Source organism: Apodemus sylvaticus, chromosome 9 (genome assembly GCF_947179515.1).
Source record: "Apodemus sylvaticus chromosome 9, mApoSyl1.1, whole genome shotgun sequence".
Lineage (NCBI taxonomy): Eukaryota > Metazoa > Chordata > Mammalia > Rodentia > Muridae > Apodemus > Apodemus sylvaticus.
In genome coordinates, this window is record NC_067480.1 from 7,453,521 (window position 1) to 7,460,178 (window position 6,658).

General features: G+C 49.3%; 1 pseudogene; it reads left to right on the forward strand.

Moving 5' to 3' along the window:
* The first annotated feature begins 1,969 nt into the window (after window positions 1-1,969).
* Window positions 1,970-3,074, forward strand: LOC127692756 (pyruvate kinase PKM-like; annotated as a pseudogene).
* The last annotated feature ends 3,584 nt before the right edge of the window (window positions 3,075-6,658 follow it).

The following is a 6,658-nucleotide window of genomic DNA, read 5'->3' on the forward strand; positions in this document are numbered from 1 at the left end:
AGGTGGAGTGGATATGTCTGGCGCAGATCTGAGAGAAGCTTACGGCTCTGACCTGCCTGCTATAAAAGATCCTAGGCAGAGAGAGGTCCTGACTGGTACTCACTCCTGTCAGTGAAATGCTCCCTGTCCTGCTTTGGTGTAGGGACCCTGAGAAGGTTGAATGGGTGAAGTCCTGAAGCAGTCCATTTGACATGGACTTGGTTCAACTGGGACTCAGAGACCAGTTGTGTCATCCTAAATTGGCAAGGACATTACTGTTATGTGCCAGGGTGAAGAGCAATGGCAAAGATCTGTCCTGGAGTCCAGTGCTGATAGTTGATGAGCAATTGATCAGTGCGTGCAAGTTCTAGCAAATGTGGTTCCCCCATCATGGATGCTTACAGCCTGATACTGCTCATGGACAAACCCCTTCCACCCAGTCTAGTTAACCCCTCCTCCTGTGCTGTACCAATTTCAAGTCCGAAATTGCTGCTAGCCATAGGCACACTTAGAGATTCCAGCTGTTCCCAGCTGCACTTTCCATGTGTCTTTCCTTCTTTATTTCCTCAGCAGCTCAGGAGAGCACAGTGAGGCAGGTGACCCTCCAGAGATATCCTTAGTGACCTACACCCTCTCCCCAACCCCTCAACAGGATGTCTAGCTAATTTGTTTTAAGAAAGGGATGCTCTGTGTAGTCCTCAGTGTCCTGGAACTCACACTGTAGACCAGGATGCTCTCCAACTCAGAGTTTCACCTGCCTCTGCTTCCTGAGAACTGGATTTAAGGCCGTACCAGCAGCACTGCCCCGCCCCAGTGGGTGTGCTCCTACGTCACTGACTTTGTAGGCTGCCAGGAATTCAGAGAGGACACACAGATGGGCTGGCAGTGCTCCTGTTATTCAGAACTCCTCAAACCAGGCATAAGGGTTGAGACCCAATCCACGCCTCAGGCTGCAGAGCTGAGGCCCCCACTTGTACCAACAGGACCTGGGTCTAAGTTGTGATTGATGCTTGTTTTCCCACGTTTAATGAATTCTCTACTTTCTTATTTTTAGAATTGAGTAATGGATTTATTAAACTTTTCATCCCATACAACTCAGGAATTTGTAGAACACAATTTGGCAAATTTTTAATATGTGCTTGGAATTGAAAATCCATTGGAATAATATTTTATTCATTGGAAACATGATTCCAGATGATTTTCAAAACTTGTACCTGTGCCTGAAAAAACTCGAATCACCCCATCGGTCATTTTCCCTGTCCAACACACCAATCTTTCACAAACGCTAGAGTTTCTGATCAGTGTAAGTTATATATTAACATTTAATCTTTAATTACCTTTGCTTCCATGTCTGTAGTTGTGTGGACATCTGTGTGCACATGTGTATTTGTTAGTGTGTACGAGTGGGTTGGTGTGCTGGGCACTCACCATAAGGGTCACATGAGGTCAGAGGAAAAGATTGAAGGTAAGTTCTCTCCTTCTACCTTATTCTGTAGTCTCTGCTGTTTTTTCGTGGGTAATATATTGGTTTAGTTAGTCTTGGAGACTATAGGAAATTCTTGGGTCTCTGCATCATACTTTGCTGTAGGGTTTACAGTGTTTGCTACCCGATAAGTCTTTTTCTTTAGGATCTGGGGATGCAGAGTGTATATTTTTATTTTTATTTTTATTTTTTAATTTTGAGAGAGGGTTTCTCTGTGTTGCCTTGGCTGCCCTGGACTCACTCTGTAGACCAGGCTAGCTAGCCTCAAACTCAGAAATCTACCTGCCTCTGCCTTCAAAGTACTGGGATTAAAGGTGTGTGCCACCACTGCCCTGCTTGTAGTGTGAGTCTTTAGGTTTAACATCTATCCTCATTATATACCATTTTGGTTTAGCTCTGACTATATTTTTAAAAATTATGTTGTGGCACAGCAGATACGTGTCCTGCTGGACAGACATCTGCTTTTGGCATTGGAGCAGGATATGAAGTCCGCCAGGGATCTCAGGAGCCATGCTGAAACCACATCTCGAATCAGGGACTGCCTTCACTCAGACCCCGCAGCTGCATGCAGCCTTGGCTGACTCCCACCTGGAGCACAGGTGCCGCCTGGACATTGACTCCGCGCCCATCACGGCCGTAACACTGGCGTCATTTGTACCATTGGCCCTGCTTCCCGACCTGTGGAGATGCTGAAGGAGATGCTTAAGTCTGGATCGATTGTGGCTCGGCTGAATTTCTCTCATGGAACTCACGCGTACCATGCAGAGACCATCAAGAATGTCCGTGCAGCCTCAGAAAGCTTTGCATGGGATCCCATTCTCTAGCATCCCGTTGCGGTGTCTCTGGGCTCAAAGGGATCTGAGATCTGGACTGGACCATCCGGGCAGCGGCACTGCAGAGGTGGAGCTGATGAAGGGAGCCGCCCTGAAGATCACCCTGGACAACGCTTACTTGGAGAAGTGCGCCGAGAACATCCTGTCTCTAAGAACATCCACAGGGTGGTGGGGGTGGGCAGGAAGATCTCCGTGGACGATGGACTCATCTCACTGCAGCTGAAGGAGAAAGGTGCTGACTACCTGGGGACAAGGGTGGAGAATGGCGGCTCCTTGGGCAGCAAGAAGGGCGTGAACCTGCCCGGCGCTGCTCTGGACCTCCCGCCTTGTTGGACAAAGGGCATCTGGCACCTGAAGTTTGGGGTGGAGCAGGATGCGGACATCTTGTCCCGGCTTTCATCCGCACGGCAGCCGACGTGCTTGAGGTTAGGAAGGTCCTGGGAGAGAAGGGCAAGAGCACCAAGATCATTGGCAAAATCGAGAAGCAGGAACGTGTCCCCAGGTTTGCTGAGATCCCGGAGACCAGCGATGGGGTCCTGGTGGCTTGTGGTGAGCTGGGCACTGAGATTCCTGCAGAGGGGGCCATTATCGTGCTCTCCAAGTCTGCCAGGAGTACTCACCAAGTGGCCAGTTACCGCCCTCGGGCTCCTATCATTGCTGTGACGTGCAATCCCCAGACTGCTCGCCAGGCCAGGTCCATCTGTACCTTGGCATCTTCCCTGTGCTGTGTAAGGATGCCATACCAAATGCCTGGGCTGAGGATGCTGAACTTTCTGTAAACTTGGCCATGGATGTTGGCAAGGGCCGAGGCTTCTTCAAGGAAGATGTGGTCACTGTGCTGACCGGATGGCGCCCTGGCTCTGACTTCCCCAATACCATGCGTGTAGTGCCTATACTTTGCTGGCCCTCCAGAACCCCTCTTAGCCCCTGTCCCTTCCCCTCCCCTAGCCCACCCACTAGGCCAGCAATGCTTGTGGTGTTCACTCTAGGCTACAGGGTGCGCTGGTGGGGGGGAAAATAATGGAAAATTGATGCCTCTGAAACAAGCAATCTTCATGGCTCTACCTGAGCCAGGGGTGAAGGAGGGATGTAGGATTGGAAACCCCCTGACTTTATCACAGAAGGGCAGCATCACTTCTGTGTACTTTGCTCCTGTAGAAAGTTATCCAGAGAATTCCCAGAGAATTCTCCTGGAGTCAGAAGGCAAGAGTATGGACTGAGGGTGTGGTGCCCAGGGTCCCAGTGTGCTTACTTTGGCCCTGGCCCTGATGTGCTTTCCCAACAGCTTTGTCCTCGCCAACCCTCCTTGTGCACCCACTGCTGTCACTGCAGACACTCCACTCTGCACTTTGTGCTCTGCGGTCTCCAGGCCTGCTGCTCTAGTGAACTCCTGAGTGTCAATAAACAGCAGCTGAAGCAAAAAACCAAAACATTGTCTTGTATTTTAGGGTTCTTTTTGCAAACCAATTGAAATGAACATGCTTCATTATGGCTGTGTTGGTGTGTGTGTGTGTGTGTGTGCAAGATTGTGTGTGTGTGCTTGTGCAGGGATTATGTCGTGTTTCCATCCTCCTCCCAGTGGGCTGTTCACTTCCGTGACCCTCACATGTGGGTTTCCTGCCCGGTGCAGCTATTTCCTCACTTTGATGTTGTCATGTGCACTACATCCTATGTCTCCCTCTTCTTGCCTACAATATCTTGACTTCCCCTCTCATAACTGGTTCACTCTTGCTTTTCCTGTCCCAAGATTGACACACAAAGGCACACAAACAGTTGAACATAGGCACTCTCAGTCTCTCTCTCTCTCTCTCTCTCTCTCTCTCTCTCTCTCTCACACACACACACACACACACACACACACACACACACAGGCATATAAGATGAACAACACACATGTAGCTTCTGCGTACTGTAGAAAACCTGACATTTGTCTTCCTGAGACTGGCTTATTTCCCTTAGCGTCTTGCTCTCCAGGTCTACACGTGTCCTGTGTATCTCACTCTCCTTCACCTGTGATGATGTGTCAGTGCTCCTGATTTCTCATCCCCCCCATGTGTTGGTGCTCACCCTGGCTGGTTCCTTTTCTGAGCTACAGTGAACAGTGCACCAATGAGCCTGGATGTGTGAGCATCCCGGCCTCACATTGACGGGTCAGACAGCCTCCCGTTTTCCTTGTTCTGGGGAGCTTTCACGCTGGCAGCCAGGGTGGCGGCCCCAGCTTCCAGTCCCATGCTCGGTGTGTGAGCATCCATGATTCTCCCTGGGCTGCCCATCACTTGGTGGCCTTGGTGCCCTTGGTGCCCTTGTTCCCAGTCATGGCGGAGGGGGTCCCGGTCACCTCAGACTTTTAATTCTATTTCTAGGATGATAAGGATGCTGTACACTTGTGAAGTGCCTACCTTTGTGTGTTTTCCATTGAGGGCCCTCTCTTCACTCCACTATCCCATCTACTGAGTAGATGCCTTGGTTTTTGTTATGTTGTTTCTGTGGGAAAGGGGAGCCTGCCACCAGACTGAAGACCTGGTAAGGTTGAAGTCTCTTCAAAGAACCCCAAGTTTTCTCATAATTGAGAACAGAAGACATTAGTACCAATGCAGGCCAAGGTCTATCATTATCAGAACATGTGAGCACAACAAACCTGTAGAAGGACCATGACACTTAGGGACAGCACCTCCACCACTCAAAAAGGCATCTCTAACATTTCAGACTGAGCCAATCATTAGCATCTATCCCTGGATCACAGTCCACCCTATAACGTTCATAATGTCCCTGCCCTAAAGAAAAAACCTTGTGTGAGTTATTTCACCAAGAAGAGTCTGAGAGCATCTGTGTTATTGAGCTGTAATAACCTTGGGAAGAGTTTTCTCTCAGGAAGCTTTCTGGGCTGGATCTTGGCCCCACCCAGCACGCTGGGTTTGAGGTTCCCTGCAGCTGCTTGTCTTACCACCGAGGAGGCCACTGGCTATTAATTGCACAGCACATGCTGCCACTCACTGAGTGGCTCTGGCTCTGGTCCCCTGGATACTGTATAGTCGGGGAAATATTCACTGTGCATGCACCGTTGAAAGAGAGTCTAATCTCTTGGACCCATGTCAGATTTGATCTACTTTTCTTTGTGGTGGGGCCCAAGTGTGTGCTCTTGAGCAGGTCTCAGGTGGATATTAAGTGCCTCTCAGAGTGTGAGCATCACGGTGGAGTCTTAGGTGACTGAGGTTTTTTGCTAATCTCTCTGCTTCTCTTCAATACCACAGAGAAACTGAGTGAACAGGAAATGGCCATCAGAAAGAAGTGAGAACAAGGAAGAACATCTGTCCAGCTGTGTGTGATCACATAGCTCGTGCTGCCTGTCACATGATCTCAGCATGTGTCCTACACTTCTGCTGGCTTGTGAGCCCTTAGACAATCAATCCTGAACCTTCCCAAGAATCCCCTATGCCAGCCATGTGCTGCTTCCTGTATTGAGAAGCTATCCTATGTCCTGTGTTAGTACAGGATGTCAGGTACAGTACCTTCTTAGGGAGAGCACAGATCCTCTGTCCCTGTGACATTCCTGACCTGAATTCTCCATACAGAGACACGTGTTTTTCCAGGCGGGAAAGCTGACTCCTAGGCTGCACTTGGACCACGAGTCTCACCCTCACAAATCCCTCCCGCTCTCCTCTCCCTTTCCTCCTAGATGGAGAGGATGGAGGGATGGCATCGTCTCCTGGGACCACCCACTACACCACCCAGGCCAGTGCACTGCTCTGCTGCCCTGCACTGTTATTCTGTAAATGGTGACCTCATTTTGAGGTTGACAGAGAGCATGGCAATCAAAGCACTAAGGGTCACAGAGGCAATGATGTGGCTCTGTGAGCATCCTGTGGGTCATTTTCCTTAATGTCCCCGTCCAATTTCTAAAGTTGGAATCCCTGAATTATTCTCTGTAGTTTGAGTCTTGCTGAGGCCGGGACCTATAAATAAATCCCAATTTATACATAAGACATTGTATTCATCCCAGAATGGGATCTGTACTGTGTTGAGCTGTGGGATTCTGAATTTTATAGGTGCCACCCTTGGAAATGTCAAGCTCTGAGCCTTGTCAACAAAACAAGTTTGAAAAGGTCAATAACCACAAAGTATAGAACTTCAGTTTTAATGTCGACTGTGAGTCCAGCCCATTTCCAGCCCCTTAAAGGGATAAAAAGCTTGCTTAGCCTATGTATCCTGTGGGACACCATGACACTCTCAATGTCAGGACTTGCAAAGTCCTACCAAATGAGGTATGTGAGGACTGAGGACTCCTGAACCCGTATCCATCGACTCAAGATTCACAGTCAGCACTGGTTGCAACAGCATCAGCAAAAGGCTTCTTCTGTGGAGT